This window comes from Apis laboriosa, unplaced genomic scaffold (genome assembly GCF_014066325.1).
Source record: "Apis laboriosa isolate Shangri-la unplaced genomic scaffold, ASM1406632v1 scaffold14551_cov152, whole genome shotgun sequence".
Lineage (NCBI taxonomy): Eukaryota > Metazoa > Arthropoda > Insecta > Hymenoptera > Apidae > Apis > Apis laboriosa.
In genome coordinates, this window is record NW_025221576.1 from 114,109 (window position 1) to 138,847 (window position 24,739).

Consider the following 24,739-nt stretch of genomic DNA (forward strand, 5'->3'; position numbering starts at 1 on the left):
TTGGCGTTGGTTCGTGCCACGCTCGACTTGCCGTATCGTTGACTATTCCCCCACTCCACTTTGTAATTCGATACGTTGAGTGTCATTTCGTTTTCGAAGTTTGCGACGATTAAACGTTTGTATTATGCGTGAGTTACATATTACACAATACGTTTTTACATTATTTAACATTATTTTTTTATTTTTTGTATTATCAATACGTATTTATTCGATCATTTAATTGAATATTATTATAATTGATAATTCTTTCTTAAGAATAATTTTTTTTTATCCGTCTATTTGATTATTAAAGTCGTTCGTTATTAATTCGTTTTATAAGTTTCTAAAATAGGATTTGATTTTAATTATTTATTGTTTCTGTCAATAGAACGATAATACATCACGTCAAGAGTAATTTTTTTTTCTACTTAAATTTTTATACAAAGATTTCAACTTTTATTATTTTTCTATTTTATTAGAATTTCATTCTTTATCATTTTATATTTATAAATTGTAAAAAGTTGTATTTTTTCGTTACAGATATTTTCCATTTCCTGAATGGATCACGACAACATCAATGGCAATACAGATTCTTCGCATCTAATGGTGAGTTGCATATATTTAGTTTCTCCGATCGCTCGATAATTTTAATTAGAATATATTTAACATAGATATTTGAAAAACGTCAAATATATATATATATATATATATATATATATTTTATAAGAAATAATGTGGGTTAATTGACTGCGAATGCATTTATATTTTTCATACGTAGAAAATTTAGATATAAATAATGGATAACGTTTTCGTTTCAATTTTTAAAATTGTGAAAGCATAAATTTTTTTTTTTATATTTTTGTTACTTTTTGAGTGATTTAATTTCACATACTTTAATCGATAATAATATGAAATATATAAGAAATATTCCGATCCTTTTTGAGATTGCTATTTCAAAACACATCTGTTCTATTTTTTCTCGTCGTCGGTTTACTCGTGAAATTGGAATCGTACGTGTGATCGATGCGAGTAATCGTATAGATAGTTTAATTAACGATCTTTGAATCGAGATTCGATGGGGAAATTGATTTGAAAAGAGGGAGAGAATCGCGTGGAATAAAAATTGCGTAAAGAATGATCGATATATCGATCTCTCGATGATTGAAAAAGGATAAGAAATTATCAAAGATAATTCGGAATGGAATTATCACGTCTATTGAAAAATATAGTTGGGGAGGGAAGAGAAACTGGATTTGATGTGAGAATGAAAATTAAATGCATTCATCGATCGAGCATTCTCACGAAGATAGCCGCGTTGGAGTATTAACTTTCGTTGGAAGCACCGCAGGATCAGAGGCCAACCGGACAGGCTGGCACACAAAATACCACCTTGGAAGGTTTAACGATCGTGTTTCTCCGGGACCGGCCTTGGAAGCTGTTCCATTCGTATTCGCGGCACTTACGTAATCGCTCAACAACGATCGGTAGGAGCCACCCCGATAGCCACGCGATCTTTTCTTTCTTAGTGAAAAAGATGAGAAAAGAGAGAGACGAGGAATCAAGGTGAATTTGAAATGTCACCAACCAGCTAGATTCGATCTCCGCTACATACGTATATTAAATCAATTTCCCTAATCGTTTCGAGTATGTTGACCAATTCAATTAAAATCTCGTGCGAGATAGATATTAATGCGAATAATCAAGTATTAACGAGCGAGCATATTTTAGAGAAAAAGATATTAAATATCAAGGAATATCGTTCGAATCGAGGGGATTAAACGAATAAGATGGATGCATTCGTCGTATTCCGTATATTCCATCGAGGCCAGCTGTTGGAGGTTCGTCCCCTCTGCGATCCGATAAATTGGAATGTCCGCTGACCAGTTATATCCAGACAATGATACCACGGCATTGAACATCAACGGCCGCGATGTACGAATTGACGAACGTCACAAAGTAACCGGTCGCAATCGGAGAAAAAATTTTTCTCGGAGAAGAACAACTCGATTCGTTAATGAAATATACAACAACGAATGAATCTAAAATTCGTGCGTTCGTACTGTGGAAGCAATTAAGGGGAAAAATTTCTAAATTTCCATCCGATCGTTTCCAAGGGAGATTGTCCCCGAAACGAACGATTCTTTTGACGCACCACGTCTCGCGAAAACAGATATAAAATTGCTCCGACCCATGAGGCGACGTACCGTTCCGAGTTCGCCATACCGGAATCACGCTTCTCTTCCAGCCTCGTACATTCTTCGCCGCCATATTTACGTCCACCGTGTGTCGCACGGTTGGACGTCGCGAACCGAGTCCCGCGGTAGGAGAAGTGCGGGGTGACCGTGAGATCGATCCACGCCGTGACCCAACAGCGTGGACGATCCTTCTCGCGTTCGAAGCGCGTGGCGAGCGGAACGTAACGAGAATCGACACGGGAATCGTCCGTGTCCTACAAGCCAGATGGATATGACCGATAACGTGACGCTCGCGCTTCTGACATGCATTTGGGACGTGGACGTGTAGGTGATTCTGCCCGATGTATCGCCGCTCTCCACTCTTTCAACGATCGTTCCGTATAATGTTAAATAACGGTACGAACGCGATTGTGTGTCGGCCGAACGCGACCATGTACAAATAACGATGATACGCCGATACCGTGAACCACCGACCAGGACCCCTCGTGTTCTCTCGTATCTGCGCCCATTTGCATGAACAGTTGCTCTCGTGCTGTTTCGTTTCTCTTATTTACAGCTGCCTATTTTTTCTTCCCCCTCTTCTTCTTTCTCTTTTATCCGTCCATTCGAATCTCGCGAAAGATCATTTATTTCTTACGCATCGAAACTGTATAATCTTAACAATTGTTTCTATACGTGAATACGTCAAATTTCCTTTTTTCCATGTTATCTCAACATTGTTCGCGGGTTTGGAAGGGGGACGAAGTCGAGAACGCTTACGATCGTCGATGAATAAGGAGATGTCGCGCGATAATCCGTGAAAAACGAATATCGAGAATTATTTGTCGCGGGATGAGGGGAGGGGGGAAAGGAAAGGTACGCGCGTGCGTGTGGGAAATACATACGCGGAAGACATTCCATCGGACGAGAAGTGGGGAAAAAAGTCGAGTTAATCCTCTAATTATGAGTCAGATTCGCGGGACACGTTTCGCAGAAAACGATAGCGACGTCCGGGAAATTTGCAAATCCCGGCGTGTGGGACGAGCAACGCTCGTAAGGTTCGCGCGTTTATCTTTTGAAGCGTGGTGCCGGTATCGTCGCCCGCGACCGCCACTTTTCGCCACTCAAGTTTACGAACGTATGCCGCGGCCGTTGACTCCTCTCGCCGATTTACTCTCGACGAGACGAGAGAGAGAGGAGGCACTCGCGCCGATCCGCGTTACGAGGACTCGCGTAATTGCTGACGGTTGCTAATACGTCCTGTTGGGAGAGAGGAAAAACCAGATTCGCAACTCTGAAAGCGCGTCCGGTCGTTTGAATCCACGCCGTCCCTCCATTTAACATCTTGGCTAATTTCGCGAAAATTGAACTTTCAATTTGCACTCGTTACCATCGTTTTTTCCTTTTCCTCTTCTCATTTCGTTACCGAGCGAACGATACTTTATCGCGGTACCGATTATCTCGGACGGTTATCTTGGAAAGAAAGAAAAAAAGGAAAAAAAAAAAAAAAATTGCCGAGGAACGAGATTCGGAATAAAGCGAAATGGAGTCGTAAGTAAATGAAGGATAAAAAGAAATTGGAACGAAGCGACGAAAAGGTTGATTTTATATAAGGGGAAAACACTGGTATCTCGTTGACACACGATAGGTAGGATATTTGGCTTTAAAACCGAATTCAACGTGGGTGTCCGTGAACTCGCGGTTTGGCCGGAGTATTAATCAAACGCGAACGATTATAAAGCTGGTTCGATCGACGCGAATATACTACGTTGGCCGGGGATGACGTCAGCCGAGCGGCGAGCACTTGAGCTCGATATACCCGGTTGCTCGCGCAAGAAACGTTTGTTTTTGCCAACGTCCACCGCGAGAAAGGGAGAGAACACGAGAGAAAGAGATAATTTTAGCTTTAGCCAGGAATTACGCCACGATACAGGTTTTAAACGCGTATAATTTATTCCGCGTGGCGACGGCGCGTGTCTCGTGCGCGCACACGGATCGGCCGGTCTCTGAACGACGACGAGGGGGGAAAAAATGGGCGAGCAACGAGGCTGGCGTGTACACGCGCATACCGCTTGCTCGTACCCGTGATATCGCGTCGCGCGAGGAAACGATCGACGCCGTCGCAATCGAATTTCGAGAAAGAGAAATTTCGAACGCGTATTCGATATCGATGGTGATCGAACGATCGTTTCCTATATTTCCGCTCTTTCTTTCTTTCCTTCTATTCGATGCAAACGAATACGTAACGAGTATGCATACGTTGGTAAATTTTGACGCGAAACGAAGAAATTTGGTCGATTATCGTCGATCATCGCGAACGATAGATAATCGTTGGCTAATTCATTCGTGTACGTATACCGCGGATTAGGTTGTCGCGTTGTCGCGCAACGCGTTCCAGAACGGCTAAGCCCTCGAGAGACGCTCGCTAACTAGATCCGAGAGTGCATGGCTTCGCTGCTCCGTGTCGTCGAAAGGGGTTGCAAGTGCGCCGATACCGTACTAGTGACGATAACACTCGTTTACACGTTTCTTTTATTCGATAGTTGAGCGGCCCGTCAACGATGGACAACGAGGTCACTGTCAGCCCGACCACGCTTTATGCCACGCGTATGCTTGCGTTTCTCGAAACGTACGATGCATCGATGAAACGAGACGATTTCCTAATCCGTCCATTGTTCCGATCTATCGATCACGGACAACGATATTGCGATCGAATTGGATCTCTCTCTCGTTCAATTCGAGATTATTTCGAAATTGTGAACGATAGGGTAGCCATTTCAACGCTCGATAGAAGCGAAAATAGCTGAAGATCGGAAGAGAAGCAGTTGAACGTAACCTCCCGCGAGTCGGCCGATAACATCATGTCACTTGAAAACAACCTCGTCCGGATCTACATTATCCGCCCAGCGTTTAATTGCGACCATGACAACGTACTCGAACGATTCACTCGCGCGTATCACCGAGTTTCACGAATTCATTCCGGTAAATCTATTCACCAGACTCGCAATAAATCATGGATAAATCGGTTCGCGAGGCGAGCAGCCCGACAAAGAAGAGTTTTGGAAAAAGTTTTCGGCCATTCTCGTTCTCGTACGTGCGAATGTTGGTCGGAAATCGGGAGTGAAGGGGGAACAGGAAGGCACGCGCGCGTCAGAATGTCCGCGGATGACGCGAGGAGACACGCGTGCGCGCGCGCAATGTTGCACACGTTCACAGAACGGAACTGTCGGACAGGTTACCCGGTTATAGCAACGCGCTGCTACCACGCTCGGCAATCGCGAGATTACGATGGAGGGAGCGCACCCTATTCCCCCCCTCCTCCCCCCTTTCCCTTCACAGCCTACTCGCACACCGCTTGGGTAAATCGGCGTATAGAGATAGTTGCACGCGTCTCGGTTGCAGATGCATCCTCGAGTGGAGAGGAAACGAGAACATCGTCCGAGGCTGCGGTGTAACGTGAGAAATCCTCGGCCGGAGATCTCCGCCGCTCGTGTATCACCGTTTTGTGGCCACCGGATCGTTTTATGCCTATTCCGCGACCCGTCGCCCGAACAACCGGAAAGATTTTGCACCGTTAGGACGCGTTATCCTAAGCAGCCGTTGCTCTCCCTCTCTCTCTCTCTCTCTCTCTCTATATATATATATATATTCTACGTTATTGCATCAATGTTTCACGCGACGCAGAGAGAAACACGATAGATATTTTCGCCGATCGAAACGATTCACGCTCCTCGTTATCTTTTGAATGGAAACGCGGCGCGATGGCGATTCCCGATTCGTTGGCCGATTATTCCGTCTCTTATTTTTTTTTTTTTTTTTTTACGTAGGACACGTGACAACAGGCGGCCGAGGGAACCGACTTCCGTGGATCCTACCTTCTACTTTCACCTCGCGCGTAAATTACCAATCGGTAGTCGAAGTAGGATTAAAAATCTCGAGTCTTAAATGCTTTTAAATTTTTTAAAAGAATTAAAAGGTTTGCGTTTAAAAATTTAAGAGCGAAGAAAATTGGATTTCAGAGGAATTTTATTTCTTCGGGATTCAATTTTTCAGAGTTTATAAAATTATTAAAAACCGTGTCATTAATTAATTGGAAAAAAGAACTTTGTTTAAATTTCAACGCGTTGACGAGTTTCTTTTTTTTTTTTTTTTTTTACGTACAATTTATCCGTTTCTCTCTCTCTCTCTCTCTCTCGCGACGAAGCGTGGACAAAGGAGAGAAACTCGAACGGAACGTTCGGATATCTGTTCGCATACCGCGCGTACTACTATCGTTCGAAAAGCGAACGATCCGTAAAATAAGCGTCTATCGCTTCTTTCTTCGATTTTATAGTTCGTATCACGAGCGAGGAACGACGAATATCGCGTTCGGAATAGCAGCCGGGACGTTGAACTTTTCGCGTAACGTTGAAACAACGTTGGAATGAATCGGGAGATGCGATTAACGCGACGCTCGCTCATCGAGTTTTCCGCTAATCGTTTCACGCCGTACGATCTCTAATGAACCGTTTGGCCTCGTAATAACGCGATCGATCGATTGTTCGAAAACTGATCGGTACGGAGGCAGAAGGAGGGGAGGAAGAGAAAAAGATATCGTTTCAATTAGTTCCCTAACGAGACGCCCCGAGGTTCCGAAAATAAACGTAGATCTATCTATCTGGAACAATGCTCCATTATATCGGATCGATATATTAGTCACGGTCCGATATAAAGAAAGGATATTAGAATCCATCTCTCCCTTGTAAACTCCCTTGCCGGTGTTGTAGCCTTCGAGGCGCAGGTATCTCAGACTTGCCTACGTTTTCCGGTTACAAATTAATTTCGTGGCTTGTTCGGCGTCGAGGCCTCTCTCCACGAGGCTTATGACGTTAAACAAGGGAAACGTATGAATCGTATAAATCCCACGGAGAGATGTAACGCGTAGGTGTTTATAGGTGGCGACGCGGAGAATAAGAACACGGATTCCTTTTTCGGCTCGGCGCAGCTCGTAAGCCTTTCGTCGTCGATTAATACGCCGGATCCATTAGTAAGGCCGTTTCGTTCGAAAATATTCGCGCGCAATATCCCGCGGCTGGATAGGCGGATAACAGATCTGGACTCGACCACTTCATCGTTTCCTAGTTTATATGGGATAATTTGTCGAATGAATGGGCCGTGTCGATACTTTACGAACGAAATATAGCGAATTCGATTTGATCGATCTGCTCTTGCACTCGCGTATAATATTTTGGGCCAAATAACGGCGATAAAATGGATCTCTATACTTCCTCTCGGTCGAACGATGTTTGCTGGATTCTCTGCTCGCTAAACGAGCCGACATTGATTCCCACGAAGCTAGTAGTTTTCACACGGAAAAGCCAATCGGATGGGAGATACGAAATCTCGTGGAATACCGATCTCACGAAGGGGGAGTGGATTGGTTGCGTAAGACGTTGGATAACGGTACCGTTTCACACCGATAACGTCGACCGGGAAAAAATCGTTTAATGAAAAGCTATCCTATTTAACGGCTCGTTCTATCATTTCATAATCGACACTCCGTCGTTTGGGAACGCGTACACGTATTTCCGACAGATCGAATCTTTTCTTCGTAACGCGTTCGCCTCTAAATCAATGCCTATCGAGGTAATTTAAATCTCGAGCAACAGGTCGACACGAAACCGGATTTACACTCCACCCTGCGGTAATTTCCAATTTCTTCATCTCTCTTAATCTTACCGTGGCCGCTTTCCCCTAATCGATCTTCATCGACCCCTCCCCCTTCGAATCCCCATTGTCGATGCCGTACGAAAATCCAAACAAAGATTTCGCTCGCGTTACATTCCGGACACACCGCAAATTGCGCACCGTGTATGCGAAAAGAAAGGTTAAATCTCGTTACACGCACCACCGACCAAGTGCGTGAATATATGTACACCAACAACGGTACGCTGTTTATCGATACTTATCGATTCTTTTAATCGACATTTGCATTTCAAATGTCAGTATACACGTATATACATATAACTTGGACACTCGTTGTTTTCGACCAACTGTTATGTATCATTATTATCGTGTAGAATCGTGTTGGCGATTAAATTCTTACGCGATACGATACGATAAAGTAAATGAAACAAATACGTAATATTTAGCGAAATTCCGTGAAGCGTTAGATCGAGGTTATTACGATCTACGAGGAGGTGTGTTTACACGGTGTGATCGCTCACAAACGGAAGTATGTATTACGCGCGTGCATTATACACGCGATATCCTGGGCGTGCGTGAGTCGTATCGAGAGAAAGTTAGGGTAGGAACGTAGATACACGCGTCTCTCGGTAAGCAGTGGCACGATGACAGTGCTAAATGATTCTAACCGCGTTAACGACGCGCTTGGATTTTGCCACCCGTTCGAATCGTAAGCTGCCCTCGACGCGAGACGGATCGATACTCTTGCCGAGCCAGTGCGTTACGTCGATTACGATATGGAAATTTGAAAGCACCGGCGAAATTTATCGGCGCACAACGAGACATTAATCCGACCGCTCGCGATCTAATCATTTACATAACCGAGCCGGCAGTGGGAGGGGGAGGGCTCGACGTCCTATCGATGCTAATTAAGCCACGATGGGCATCGATCACTCCGCAACGATTTTTAATACCGATACCGATCGCCGAGACAATGGAAACCGTAGGAGGATTGCAAAATCTCTGCGGTTTGCGCGTTTCGCTTATTTCCCTACCGACGTACGTACGATTTATTTGTTCGTAAAGTGACCGACAATCATGCATTGGATCGTTGTTGCGCTCTCTGCGAAATTTCGAACGTATTATATCTCGTATTCGGTTTCATCGAAGAAAAACTTGAGAAAATAATAATAAGCGATAAGTAAAAGAAAAAATGTAACATCGAAATCGAATATCTCCGCCTCTTTTATGACGTTACGATGGATATAAATCTATATCCAATCGTGAGAGAAATTTTTCATTTCGTACCTTGCACCCGAGATTCGAATCGAGCTTTTGCGATGCTTGGGTATGGATTTATCTCGCGTCTAATGGAACGTAGATAAGCAGCACGTAGATAGGCACGTGGTAATTAAAAGCGGGAAAGGAGAACCGGCAACGCGATCGTCTTCGAATTCTTGGCTCTTTCGCGGACGAATCGAGAAAGTGGAAGAAGTTATGCGTTTTGTGGAAACGCAGCGGTATATAGATACGCGAAACGATGCCCGTCGATAAGAATTTCTCGTTTACGATAGCGTAAAATAAAACTGTTCCTCCGATAGCGTATTTCTCGACAAGAATGCGGCGATATACGTGCTATTGGGGGAGGGGAGGGGGAAAAGACGCGACGCGTGTGGTATAAAGTTGGTTATAAGCAACGCGAGCCGACTTCTCCGATACAATTTCACGCGGACGCGAGAAAAATGGGAGCCGCAGCTAAGAAGAAGAAGAAGAGGAGGAGGAGGAGGAGGAGGAGGAAGAAGCAGCAGCGGTCGGTGAAATCTCGCGCGGTGAACGAGCGATAGAATCCCTGTGTGTACGTTCGAGGCGACCCGATTGTGTCAGCTCGAGACGAGCACGCTTCGCGGATTCTCTAAGCGTACCGTTAAGCAACCCGGTGAAAATAATGAGATCGATAGAGATGCACGAGAAGCGAAAAATGTCCCGATGCTACGTAGGATAGCATAGCAAAATTATATCTCGTAATTTGAAAATTTCGAGGAATCGAATAACATTTTGGGATCGACTTTTCGTTCGAATCATCACCAGTGGATGTTTCATTGTATTTAATTTTATTCCTCGAGTAAGAAGGAAAAGGAGAAGAAGAAGAAGAAGAAGAAGAATTTAGAAATCTTGTTCTTTCATCGAGTCAGATGTAACCGTTCAGTCTAGTTGAACGCATGATATATATAATAGACGCAATTAAATAGGCCGAGAGTTTAAAGATATGGTTAATGAATTAGGATTAATTAAATACGTTTGATGTCTTTTTTATTAGGTAATCAAATTTTTCTATAAATTCGCGAGTATCTTCGATACTCGTTAACTTTCATTTCTCAAGGAATAATATAAAGGAAGTAAGAAGCGATAAAAAGGAAAGCAAGAGAACGAAATTTACGTTTAGAATCATTTACGGATAATTTCGAAAATGATTATCTTTTGAAAGTTATTATACGAGTAAAGAAAATGATTGTTCTTTTTTTTTTTTTTTTTAGTATTAAATTCTTGTAACGAACGAAACGTTTCGAGGCTGCGTATCGAATGGGAACGGAAACAATCTAAATTTTCGCGCAACTTCGCCGGAACGCTTTGGCAATCGCGACACGTTCGATGGCCAAATTCGTAGCGACCGGTAAATTCTCTTCCTTTCCAGTCGTTCTTCCCCTTCTCTTCCCTTCGCACGACTTCCAATAATTCAACCATGGCTCGATGATAACAAATCGTACGTCGGTATTTTTCGTATATTTTTCGAGAATAGAATATTCGTAAAAATTTTCTTTTTTTTTTTCTTTTAAAATTTCTTCGCGCGATATAGATTCGAAACGTCTCTAACCTATTTCCAATCGATCTTTCGCAAATCAAGCTCGGTTGACACGCGACAAACATCGACATCGCGTTCCGTCGTAAACGTCGCAAATTATAAACGGCCCCCGATCGAAAGAAAGTCGAACTCTCGGCAAAGGGGCGATAACGAACGCGCGTGTTTGCTCGATGTCGAAATCACGATACGATGGAAATGCGAAGAAACGAGGGAACCGAGAAAGAGAAAGAGAGAGAGAGAGAGAAAAGTACCGATTCTCTCAATATCTCCGGTTATCCTGGGTGGAAATCTAAGTCAACAATCGGGGCAGCGAGTACCTGCAAGGATGCAACAATGCCTTCCTATCCCACGAATCCCTAGTGGATCATGGAAATGTCATTTTTCCCGTCAGAAAAAGAATTCGACCCATGGTTTTCCTTTCATTTTACGAGCACAAAGAAGGGACGTGAAGGCAAACGACGCGCGACACGGAAAATTATCACCGTACCGCTCTAATCCATTATCGTGGATTCCGGACACAGGGATGAGTCATCGCATGTGGGTTAATCGCAACCGAGAACGAAGCGGGCAAACGGAGAATCTTCTTGGAATCTGGAAGAAAATTGTTCGTGTCCCAAGGACAATTGGCGAATAAGAAATAAATAATTGTAGAAGGATTGGATAAATTCGTAAAAATTGGATTTACGAATTGCTCGAACGAGGCTACAATTTCTATTATGATTCATTCTTCGTCGAAATTTTATCTATCCGAACGATAGCTGGAACGTAACAAACATTGATTGACAATTCGATTCTCTGATTTTCCCTTTTCTTACTCCACTCGTAATAATGTATAAGCTCCGATGAATTTAGATCTCGATAATCTTTTATATTTGCGATAATTGAAGAAATTTACGTACTCGTTTTCTATTGTATCATTTCAAAATGGAATAAATTGTCATCGGTCGAAGAGTCAAAGAAATTATCGAATCGTATATCGTATATGTTAATTAGATATTTATCGATGAAAATCTTATCGCGACACGTAATAGTAATAAAATGGTAGAACAAAGCAGGTAAATTTGTCGTGGATTTCTTGCCGCTTTCTCGGATTATTATACTCCGATCATGCACCGTTTAACCTGACATTCAGAGAATTGTCTGTCGCAAGTGAACTCGACTTGCGCAATTTAAATGGATATAGGCAGGAAATATTATCCTGACGTTTTTCTTCTCGTTTCGATACGTTATTACCATGCAGGATCGTTAAATATATATGTTATCGCGCACAATTCGCAATCCGAAGATGGAATGCTGGAAATGGAAAGGGAAAAATCTCGATAACGGTTTTTCGCGGTCCGAAAATTTCTTTACGCTCGTCGCGTCGAAAGGATTTAAGAGGGAAATATTATATATTGAACGATCCTACCGATGAAATGAAGCGTGACAAACATTTTCGCCAAACGAATTTCATAGAATCTTCTTTAATGAATTTCTATCCTCGTGCTTTCTTCCGGATTCCAACGTTTTTTGCTTCGATAATACGCGAGAAAATAAAGTTTTTTTTTTACATCTAAAATCTATCTTATCACTCGAGGAGAATTTCTATTCCCGATTCAAATTAGAAAATAAACGAATACTTTATTATACTTTTTTTTTTATAAATTCACGTTTATAATCGTATAAAGCGATTCGTCGTATCGTTAATTACGATCAACGAAACGCACGGTATTAAAAAAGTAAATTAAGGTAAATTAAAATCCAACGTTTCCACTTATTGTCGAGTGATCGAGAAATAAACGATTAAGTAAAATTGTAAGCAGAGAATCGGTGTCGATCTCGCGGAAACTTTATCGATCGAAAAGGGATCGAAACGAAAAAACGTTAACCGTTATCATTGTTCCGTGTACGAAATGCGTGGAATAAAAAGATTGGTTGGGCGCATCTCGCAATCCCGTAGCCGAGAGGGCACTAATTAAAGTAATAATGGGATTATGGTTGGTTGGGGGTATCGGTGTAGCGGCGTTCACGCATCGTCGCTATCGAATCGCGATCCTCGGCTTCGGAGGTAAGAGGAAACTGGAGAAAATCGAACGCCGTTGGATAACACGCTACTGGATAACAGCGATAAAACGTTGGACGATGTTCAACGCATACCGGAAATCTTATTCCCGGCTACCGTTTTCTAAATGGCCATCTGTTTTTTTTTCGAAATCGATTCGAAAACATTATCGAATCACGATCTCGAAAAACGATGGGAATCGAATTCCGATCCCACGAACGTAAACGTTCGATTATTTCAAAGTTTGGCTAATTTGAAAATCAGAATTCAGAAAAATTCTCGAAGAAGATGATAGATGGATAGTACGAATAAAAGCGATTCGAGAATCCTGACGTTGATCGAGTCCGCGGGAAAAGTGGAAGTCGAGTGAAATAAATTCGACGCCACCAAGCGGCAACCACGCATCTCGATCCTATGATGGTGCGCCATAACGCGCCATCTCGGAAAAAAGTCGCTCGACTTTCTTTCTCTCGTCTGAAAATTCATCCTTCGACGTTTCCACTCGATTTTAAGAGGCGATATATAACGCGTGGCCTTATTTCACCCAAGGACTCTTATAATTTTTCGAGATCATCGCGTTCGATAAAGCGTTGATTTTGTGCCGACACTCGAGTTTGCTCGAGCGCGAAACAAACGCGAGAAAGAAAGGAATCGGGCTCCACCGCGAGCCACCGTGAACCAGAGAACGTTCTTAAACCTTATCATTGACCTATCATATGGAAATGAGCAGATAACGTATTGACTATGGAAAGGACAATATTTAACTCGGCTGAAGAGAAAAATATACGCCATTGTTGCCACGGACGGACTCCTTTGTCCGCGTTCCTGCTCGAGATAACTTATCTTCTTTTGCATTCGCGCAAATCTATCTATTATGTACGGATACGGAGAAAAAGTGGTATTGCGGACTCCTTTTCATATTTACAACGAAACACTGGCCTGGCAACGATATGCTTCGTCTTATCGATTATTTAAACGACAAAACCGAGAGAAGCACACTTTTCTAACTATTCATAATAGCGATAACGATAAACGCGAATAATTTGTAATTTTCGTTAAGGACCTCGATTTTTTAAAAATTTTAATTTCATCTTTTCCTAAGAAAAGTGTCTTATATAGATAGGTAAAAATTTACAACGATTTAAATCGTGAATTAAATTTTACGAAGAAAAGTATAAGAATGGAGAATCGAATTAGTTTTGCTACATCTCGAACAAAACAGTTAGGTATATATACGCAGTTGGAAGGTCGGAGCCTGGCGCAATTTCGCAAGGGTTGTCCGTAGTTCGCTTGCACAATGACCGGTTAGTTTCGCACGGCGTGTCATCGACATTTGCAGAATCGCTCGTTGTCGCAAATCACTGCAAGGATCGTCGGTTGGTAGCAGCAAAGGCCTCGAGATTATCTCTCTGTCTTCTCTCTTGCCGTTATCTATTATCGAATACAAATCTCCGCTACATCGAATCTATCCGAAATCGCGCAACGAACCGGCTAAATCGATCGTTCCTCTTCTCTTCTCGAGCGCATAGTAAGTGGGAGTAGATTTAGTTGGACGACGCGCAAGTTGAAGAACGTTTCCGATAACGCGTCCCGATCAATTTTATTCCTCGAAAATTGGCGAGGAAAAATGGAACGTAACGGAAATACTCGTCTCTAAGCGAGTTAATTCCAAATCTATCCGTTTCTTCTCCTCGATAGATAACCGCGAGGCAAATTGGAATGGTTGGAACGATAGGAAATCCTGGAATGGTAATAACAACCAACACGTTGGTGTTGGTGCGTTCTCGACATTTATCGAACCGCTTATCATAAATCGGCAGCGCGATGAAGTCACGCGCACATACGCACCGAAACGAATTCAGAAAAATTTCATCTTGCTCTCGATACTCGGTCTCGATCTCCAACCCCTGAACTCCCATTAATTTTCTCGAGATTACGGTTTAATCGTCGATCATAATGGAACAGTTATTGGCTGCCAACAGGAATATTAATGCGAAAGTTATTGGCTAAATCGATCTTTTCCTTCGTTTCCTCGGTATTCACCGGCTCGTCCGCCGCTTCGTTATCCTACATTACTTCTCGTTTAATCTCTCCTTTTTCTCGGAGCGAAGGACATCCGGTTTCGTCGTCCGTCGTGCGGCGAGCATCCGCTGCTCTCCTATAGAACAACCGGTCGAGACGTGCGAAACGGTAGGAGGGCCGGCAACCGGATAGAGAAACGCTCGAGATGCTCGGAGAGATACGCGCGGGCTAGACCGTCGTCGACCGAGTAAATCGCAGATCCTCGTTTCGGATATCATCGTTCGCCGAGATACCCTTCGCGATGTTTTTCGTCCCGCGAAAATCTTCTACCCTCGATACGAATAATGCATAAATGTATTTATTCGTACCTACGCATTGGAAACGTTAGGTATTCGATCAGCGTTTGTGTCTCTCTAATTGTTCGCTTGGAGCGGTGCATCGAACGAGATAATAGTGAAACGCAACGTTGAGCAACGTTGTATAACCGCGCGGTCAAATAAACTTCGATTATTATTGTTTCCAGCGTGGGCAATTTATGGCGTAGAACCGTAGCGAGCCGGGAATCTGATCTTACCGGTTACCGGTGCTAAGATCACTCTTAAGCGTGTACGGGCCCGTAAAAATCCGTGCCCTCGTATACCAGTTGCTAGATTAGCAAGTCACTAATGACCCGGCCATTCGTCGTGCCGCGTAATTCTCCTCCCCGCGTGTTCTTCGATACCAATATATATATATATATATATGTGCTGATCCTGCTCCAACGAGTTCCAAATATTTCTTCGGAATTCGAAACTGACCCAGAAACCATTATTATTCTAACTTTTGTGAGAAAACTGGAACGTGTTCCGGTCAAACTGGATAGGCCGCGTTTCGAGAGGAGAAGAGGGAGGAACGGAAAGCTATATTTACCGCGGATTCGCGAGAAAGACGGACGCCTCCCGCATTGCAACTCCGTTGAGCAATACGTGCTCCATTCGCGGTAACACCGCGGTTTCACCTATGCGCTACACCTTTCTTTCCTCGTTCGAGAGACTAGGAATCTCTCCACCTTCGATTCGCGTGTATTCGAATCGTTCGATCTGCGAGAATAGCATTCGATGCGAGAGCCGAGCCTTGACCGATATATCCACCGAGCAAATTCCGCCACGATGCTTGGTCTCCCCGCGTTGGTCGAAAAATTATATCCTGTTGGCTCGCGTACTGTTGCGCGAATGATAATTAAGCGGGATGAAATGTAATATATGGTAAGAGATGTAAGAGATGCGAGATTGCGAGCAATAAACGCGCGAATTCAACTATGCCCGGCGTCGTTACGTTGTCTCCTTTCGTCGTTCGATTATCATATCTGTGTATCCCGTTATGGAGTGAACAGCGGCGCCGCGTTAGATGTAGGAATGTAGAAATAGCGAATTAATCAACGACGTAGTGATTTTAAAATCTGGTCGAGTAATAATTCCTCTACGACTGTATCAGTGGGAAGAAGGATCGTTTGCGAACGTATATGATATAGAAAAAAAATCTATTTGTATAACAAACGTATTTTACATATCGTACGTGTATAAATTTTTATTCTTTATATTATATGATAAATTTCGCGTCATTTGATAATATATGTACGAATATTTGTTGTGCGTTTAAACGGGTGATCGAAGAATTCAATTGGTAATTGAAAAATTGATACGAGAGTTTTAAACTCGTTGTTTTTTATTGGTAAAATTAAATTTACACATAATTTTTTTTCAAGTTGAAGATATCATCACTCCACTTTTTCTTTCGAGCATTCGAAATGTTAGTCGATCTAATGCTTATGAATGATATTTAGAAAAAGAGTAATCACGGGATTTGTTGAAAATATTAGTGTAATTGGAACGAGAGTTGCGCAATTCTGGTTCTTGCGCGAAAACAAAAACACGTAATGTTATAATTGTATCGAATCTAACGTCGCTGTAATTTATATCCGTGCAATCATCTATTTCCTATCATTTGTCGGGGAAAATTCACGGGATCGAGATTTATCTAAAATAGAAAGTGAAAGGCATAAGCTTGCGTAACTCGTCTTTGATATATTAACAATTACCGCTTGTACCGCTCGCCGACGCATCTGTGTAAAATTTATATTCCTTTGATATTGGTTAAAAAAATTAAACGAAGAATGCACGTGTTAAATCGATCGGAAAATTCTGGATTTTACTTGTGCGTTTACAATTTTATTTCTTTTTTTTTTTTTTTTTTCATACAATAATATAATATTCGTTTATTTATCAATAATTTAATACCTGTTAATCAAATCAATTTACATACGATTTATTTTCGAAACTTTTTCCGCGTTCAACGCGAAACGATTGAGAATTCGTGTAATGAATAATTCTTCTCAATAGTTTCGCTCGAAAAACAACCGTAATAAATACCCGAGTGATACTCTTGCTCCATTGAAAAATCCGAAAGTTGATATCCCTTCTAGAAAAAAAAAAGCATGCTCGTGTTACGACCCAAATATTTCATCGATAAGATCGACGTAACAAGCATGCGATGAATGTACGTACTGTTTATATTATGCGTCACGCCGCGTCTTCTCTCTACCAACAATCAGACCTTCGAACGACGCCGATACGTTAACACTGAATTCGATTGGAATTCCCATGGCACGTTGGATAGTACACGTTATACACAACTACGTGCCGCGGCGCGTATTATCGTGCAAATGTATTATCGATCGACTAGATTCGCAAAAATCGGGGGAAAACGCGTGTTTGAATTACTGATCGAGCTCTTGGCTGGTGGAAAGCTCGCACAGACAGACATCGAAACGTTATACTCGTTATAAACTAAAACGTTTCGAATTCAGATTTTATCTTAAATGTAAACCACACCAGAGAGAGAAAGAGAGAAATTAGTTTCGTTACCCTACTTTCGTACTTTCCACGACTTCCATAATCGCCGTAACAGCCCGCATAAATTCACTTCCACTCGGGATTTTCATTCGTTGGCGGCAGTAAACTCGACACGGTCACAGTCGTCTTTGGATGATTGTTTCAAAGCGAAACAATCAGCGACCCTTGGAGAGAGAGAGAGAGAGAGAGAGAGATGATCTAACGAGAAACAAGGAGGTCGAACCGTATAGACGAACTTTCACTTTAATTCGTTCACGAGAGAGGTCGTGATCCTGCTCGAATCGATTCGATCGGTATATTAGTTAATGGTACTTTAACAAGGATCACATTCGAGGTTCTTATTGTCCGTTCATTCGTTTTTTCCTTTTGCCCGAGACCCGTAATTAAGAAGCGCAGGTAGCTACTCGTAACGATGGCCGGTAGTTCCTCATACGGTAGAATTCTTGTGTCCTTAAAGCTGGTCATGATTCATTCATGAGGCGAGTCTTCAATTGCAACGACCGACCGGGGAAACAATCTCAAGCTAAGGCAAGTTTCGCGATCCTTCATGACGATTTCTCGCTATGCGATCGGAAGAATAATCGAAGGAGAATAATGCTCAAGGTCGTCGATATTTTCTATTCAAGTAATTCGAGTAATTCTATTACCGTTTTATTCGCAATAACGTGTATCGAATCCTTTGTTAATTTTTAAACTGTGGACGAAAGATAAAGTTTGAAACGAGGATCCGTCGTTCGATCGATTTGCGTTGCTCCAGGCAGATCGTACAAAAAACGATCGTATCGAAAGACCGAAGAAGGAAACGAAGTCGACCTTCGACGACTCGAAGAAGAAGCAACCCACGGATTTATCGACGTAAAGACCAAGACACTCGAGACTATATATATATATATATATCGAACCGGTGTCAAGGTCGACGAACGAGAAAAAACTTTGAGACGAATGTTATCAATTTTACGATGCAAAATCATCGTCGATAGAAATTGTTTTACAGAATTTGTGATTAAATGACGAAAGAGATTCGATATTATACTGTTCCTCGCCGCTACGCGCACGAGTTACGAATAAAAACGTATTGATACATCAGACGTAAATTCTTTCTTTCACCTTTACGTTTGACTCACTGTGCAAATACGAGATATCTTAACCACATTAATCACTATTACATCAACAAAGAGAACCGAAACGCGTTTCATCACGCTTAAACGCTTTTGGAATTATGTTACTAACACATTTCCCATACGAACGAATACGAAAATTACTGTTGAACGTATAAATGGAACGAGGTAGTATAGAAGAACGCGTGTAATCTTTGTTCCCGATGGAAAGCAACGCGACGGAACAATGTACCACGTGGAAAATGGCCGAGGTCCGTGTGTGAGAAAAATTTGCTGAGAATGTTTAGCGTGTTATTAATGGTGAGTAGAATATAGAATCGGAGATGTGCGCACCTCGTTCCACGATATCCCGTTGCGAGCTCGTTTCTGCGCCCGTTCAAACAGTTCATCGTGCTCGCGAGCAATACACGAATACCGGAGATCCGGTAAGAATCGTTATCTCTCTCGACGAACGAAAGAAACGCCGCGACCCGTTAAAATCGCGAAGAATTTACCTTCTTCTCGCCGCGTGTGAGAACGAACCGCATACGTGCGCGTCGCGAAATGCTAGATTTTTCTTCTTTGTTTTTTTTTTTTCTTTTTTTCTTTGATTACGTTCCTGAAAACAATAGGATATCACGAATGTATATAAAAGTAATGTAACGTTCACGCTCGTTGACCGCGGCGTTTAATTTCGTTCGCGATCGAGGTAACGATTACGATGCCGTTATATAACGATCGTATATAATTTTCGTTCGCACGTGTGGCGACTCCGACTTACGATTTCGAAAGGAAAAAAGGAAAGCGCAACTGTACCGTACTGTACGCTAAAGGGAACAAGGGCCAAGGAGGCAGGTGCACGAATAACGCGCCGGCATCCTGCTTCGATCCGAAACGTAAACGCAAGAAACAACAACTCGAACGAGTCGTCTCGGGTTCTCGAGCCCGTAGACGGGATCCGTAGAAGGGATCGTAGCCGTCGTAATCGCGTTTCGTGCCACCTGGCAACGAGCTGACAGCTGGCGGAGAGGCGGATGAAATAGAAAAATCGAAAGAAATAGATACCTGTAACGTTCGCAGATTCCCACCTGTTGATTCAGCGGTGACTAGCTTTTCTCGCGGTTGCTACGCGCGGGAGCTTGATTCCAGCAGACGAGCGTTATTCCAGAATGACGACCGGTCGTAGTTCGTGGAAGGCACACAAGAGCAAGCCGAAGAGGGAAGGAGGAATCGGCGATAGCGACGAGAGGGACAGAGATCGAACGAGCACATCCACTGTTACACGCACAGCACGTAAACGCGCCGGCTATCCTGCCCTCGTTGTAAACCACGTGCGAAATTCTTGGTCGAAGTAACGATCGATCGATAACGATAGTATTCACGGTGACATGGTCGCGAAGGCAGGTGGGAAAACGTCGATGCGCGAACAATCGTCCTTCTTAGCGTCTCGTAACGACGGCAGAAAAGACACCGTCATTCCACCGTCGAATTTGAAACGAGACGCGTCTCGCGATCCACTCCGCGCGAGCGCTGATACACGACTGTAGCCGAAGTTGCACGACAGCATAGCCGAGCAGAGGGGACGAGCAACGGCGAAATTAGCCGAGGCGGGCCGAACTCGGCCGATCTCGGCCGAACCTACAAGATGGAATGCACGCGGACGGAAATCAGGCGGGATCGGAATCGGGATCGAGCTTGAGTTCGCGTTCGGCCTCTCGGGACTGGACTTGGACTCCCCGGTTCGAAGGCGATCCAAGGCAAACGACCGCTCTACCCCGCTTCTTTCGTTCCTCCGCTCCGTACAGCCCCCACCGGCCGCTATAATCTATGTCTATTATCCTCCTCTCTGTGTTTCTTTATATTCCCTATATACTCTCCATCCTCCTTCTTCCTCTCTTGTCTTCGCGACGCTGTTTTTCTTGCGCTTTGTTGCGCGGAGTCACCATGTGAAATTTCTAGGCAAGATAGACGTAGGTAATTAACGCGTCGTTTCTGCCTGGACTGGCTGGCGTCGCGTGTTTTCCGTATGTCCTTTCCATACGGAGCCCGGCCTACCACTTGAAAACGTGAATCGTTTCTCTCGAAATCGAGAGCGAATTAAACAGACCGATTTTGTATTCCTATTCATCGATAGTTCTTCCTTTCGTTCGATAATTTTTATTTCGACTATCATCGTCGATCTGTCTGAATGGTCGAACGAGTGAAAGTAATTTATCGAGATGACGGCGTTTCTATTCGCGAGATAGATGTAATGGATGTTGTTATTTAAAAAAAGAAAGAAAGAAAGAAAGAAAGAAAGACGCTTGAGAATTTCTTTTCACGTATCGTTTGTTTCATCAAGCGGCGTTTCGTTTACATATCCCGGAATGTGAAATCGATAAAATGATAAATAAGAGCAAAAGTCGCTTAATGGGGGAAACTCGGCGTGTCGACGCGGGGCGAGGGGCGTATAAAAATTCTTGGCGTATCGCATACGCGAGACCGTTACACTTTTTTTCCGTCAAATCGAATCGTTATCGTTTATCACATCGGATTCCCACGACGAAGATAAAGCGGCATTCTGACGAATTTACATTAGCGCACGGTTGTCGGCAGTCACGGTTGTCGAGAAGATTCAGTCTTGCAATTAGAACGTTCTTGCTCTTAAAGCCCATACGATGATATCGAAGTTACGCGGCGAATCTTTTCTAGTCGAGCGCTCTGCGTATAATATGTTAATATTTCAAGGACTCTGAAGGAAATCGGTAAGTTCCATACTTGCGTACCGGCTTGTACAGGAAGAAAGTTCCGTCGAGCTCTAATGGATCTTCTAACCGCAGGTGCTGTTTATACATCGAAATTGTTCTACGTGGGCGGCGATACTTCTCGAACCTATGCATGAACCCTCAGCCATACTTAACTCGAATCGCCTTACACCGCGGTACTTTTTCTTCTTTCGAGGTCTCAACAGCTGTAAAACGAAATTCAACGATAACGGATTACCGTCCACACCAGATACGTGCGAATGTTTATCGTGGACATCGGTGGCCCTGTCCACGAAAAGACGGTACACTCTCTACGCCATAAAAATCGTGGCCCCCCCTGTCCTCTCGCTTCCATTCACCCACGCGAATGCCGTTCCATAAAATGTGACTAAAACGCGACATTCTCATTCCGCGTTTATTACACGTTTACGAGAATACTTACATAATCCTGTATGATTTCACGATTTCGCCCATACGTACGTATCTATCGATATAAAAATCTCGTACTTTTAAGAAGAAACACGCGTGGATCTCGTTCGCTAATGGATTCTCGATCGCTCTTCGCTTCTCTTCTCTTCTCTTCTCATCTTTCTTTCGAAGTTTCGAGAGCTTGGAGTGGAAAACGGTAATTCAACTCGAACAACTCGATCAGTCCTCCGTTCACTTTTCGTAGAAAGTTTACGAACGCCGTTGCTGCACTCCCACGCGACGTTCGACATTCCTCTTGTTCTTGGCCAGTTTGGGAAGAAGAAAAAAAGAGAAGAAAAGAAAAAGGCAGGCGTGGTACGCTCCAAGTTACGCATACCATTACGCATACCGGCGTGGCACGTCGAGCACGACGTTTCATCGTCTTGTCGACCATCTGCCTTCCCTTTTGTCAAGGACGACGCGCGTTACCTCGAAGCGAAGATTCGACGACGATCATCGCTACCGACCGAGCCATCGCTAAATACTCGAGAGCGCACGACTCACGATCGCTTTTACTCTCGACGGGGACGAGCGGTTCTCGAGCGGAAAACCGTGCGTCACTCGAGCCAGGTTGTTGTCGCTTGGAAAGAAAGCGAAGGTATGCACGCGGGCTGCGTGTCGCTGTCTGCTTGTATTTAAAATACGAGCTGCCCCGCGTATCGATCCGCGGCATTGTTTGTTCGTCACGATACGTGTCACGCACGTGGCTGCGTGTTTCCGATCGAGCTGCTCCTGTGCGCGCGCCGGGAAGCACAGATATGCCGGAGACATGGTTCTCTCGTTAATCACCGTGATTACGCTATTTTCGCGTGGCGCAATCCTCACGGAAAGGCGGCTTTGTGTCCCGATCACCGCTTCGACTACTCACGATCCCGCCCGATTGCTAAATTCGACATCTTCTTTCTAACGTTGCGCAATGCGACCTTCTTAAAATTCGTTTTAACGTTGCATCATATGGGAATCTGGGTCGAAGATCGATGCGAACGCTTTCTCGCTTTGGAGCAAGTATCGTTTACCGTTTCGTAGCTTCTTGACATCCTTTCTTCCCGCGTACAAGATGAATCATCATCGCATCGAGCGGAATAATGGAGCAACAATTTTTTTTTCTAACCCAAATAAAACCTCGGAAAATTCCTATGCTGTATCGATCTCGTTCGATCAATCGTTACGCGTACAATTCTCAAAGTATATATTCTCTGATGTATATATATATATATATATATATAGTAAAAATCGCCGTTTCTCGTGAAATCGTGGGATCGTTGGTACACTTCGAGAAGATGATTTATAGCAGACACGCGAGTCGATCATAAGTCTCTTACAGATTCGACTACACGAGATGCACGTCAGTCAAAAAATAGAATCCTTTGCGTGATTTATGGGTCGATTCATTTCATCCGATTTATCGTTTCCTATAGCGTTCGGTATTCACCTGATCCAATTTGATCTCACCTACGTTATTGTTATTTTTCTTATTAAATCATTACCCTGTAATTTGCCACAACATCCCTTCCGATTCATTCCGATTTTTCCCAACTCGCGTACACTGGCATCCGTGTTACGGTTAACGTTACGACACCGGCCGTTCGACGCCTAATCGCGTTAAATTAATCCTATTCTCCATGGCGATCGGCGAAAGAAACGACGATGCCTCTCCTCGCGTGTATGCAATAATGTCTTCGATAAGGCACAGTTTTTTAACTCGTAAGAGCCGAGCACGGTTTTTCATGGAGGAGGAGAAGGGGGAGGGAGGAAAGGGAAGAGAAGAAGAAGGAAAAAGAGGCGAGAAAAGAGAGAAAGCGCGCGCACGCGTGCACACACGTGATCAGCGGCGCTGATTGCGAGAGACACGCAACAATCGCTGCAATTGACCGCGTAATAGAAACGCGTTATGCAGTGTACGGTAGGGGCCGGTAGGATACCGGTCGACCTTGAGAATGGACACGATTCCTTAACGCGCGTTTTCCCTTTTACGGGAAGGGTTCCGCGTTCGCGTAATTGCCAAGCAGCATTGATCCACTCGCGAAATTTCAATGGCCCTACTCCCCTCCCCTCCCCTCTGCCTTCCACCTCTCCACCGAAACAACCGTGCAATTTACGCCGTTATCGTTTCCATTCCGCGCTTCCATTCTCGCGCTTTATTACGCTTTCCCCCCCTTCCCACCTCGTATAATTTTTAAAAGAATAATTTTTACGCTCGAGCTTACGACTTGTACCGTTGTTACATTGGTTGGCCGAATGCGGCCAACCTTCGTAATCTCATTGCAAGAACAACAAAGCGATCAAGAAAGATCGATCGTCCCACTTCGAGCTCGGACAATTGAACGCGCAAGTCGAGTGTAAACGTATAACACGAGCGCGAGAAACGACCTGTTAAGTTTTAGGTAACGAAGACAAGCTTTGCTTTTCGTAGCGGCAAAATTTCGGTAACACGGATAATTGCACGGGAATTACGTTGACGCGGTTGTGCATCGATCTCTGATTCGACTATCGAACGTCGAATCGCGTATATTACGCGATATTTGTTGAGTTATCGTACAAACATCGTGCAAACGCGTTACGCATAAAAATGGATTTACGAATTTTCATAAATCGTTTACCGTGTAGGAAAAAATGGTTTTATTCAATTTTTTTCAAAAATTTCTCTTAACAAAATATGGATTGCAAAATAAAGAGACGAAGAGAAGATGTGTATAAATGACGGAGATGTGTAAAAATAAAGGATCGTAAAAAATATGAAATTTCGTAACAAAAGAAAAATATAATCGTTGATTCGTCTCCGTTGTTTCCTCGTCGAAA

The 24,739-nt window shown here is 43.5% G+C and overlaps 1 protein-coding gene and 1 long non-coding RNA gene across 3 annotated transcripts in view; one reads left to right on the forward strand and one right to left on the reverse strand.

Annotated features, from left to right (window-relative positions):
* Positions 1-24,739, reverse strand: part of LOC122710323 — a 164,264-nt gene that overhangs the window by 111,831 nt on the left and 27,694 nt on the right. Inside the window, exon 1 of one of the 2 annotated variants that reach the window (XM_043928086.1) lies at positions 19,794-20,215. The exons of the other annotated variant lie outside the window; for it this stretch is intronic. The gene's annotated coding sequence lies outside the window, so the exon portion shown is untranslated. Of the gene's footprint in view, positions 1-19,793; positions 20,216-24,739 lie in introns of those variants that run through there. 2 annotated transcript variants of the gene reach the window in all.
* Positions 1-24,739, forward strand: part of LOC122710331 — a 44,491-nt gene that overhangs the window by 532 nt on the left and 19,220 nt on the right. The window contains exon 3 of the long non-coding RNA XR_006345919.1: positions 520-585. This is a non-coding gene — a long non-coding RNA (uncharacterized LOC122710331). The remainder of the gene's footprint in view (positions 1-519; positions 586-24,739) is intronic.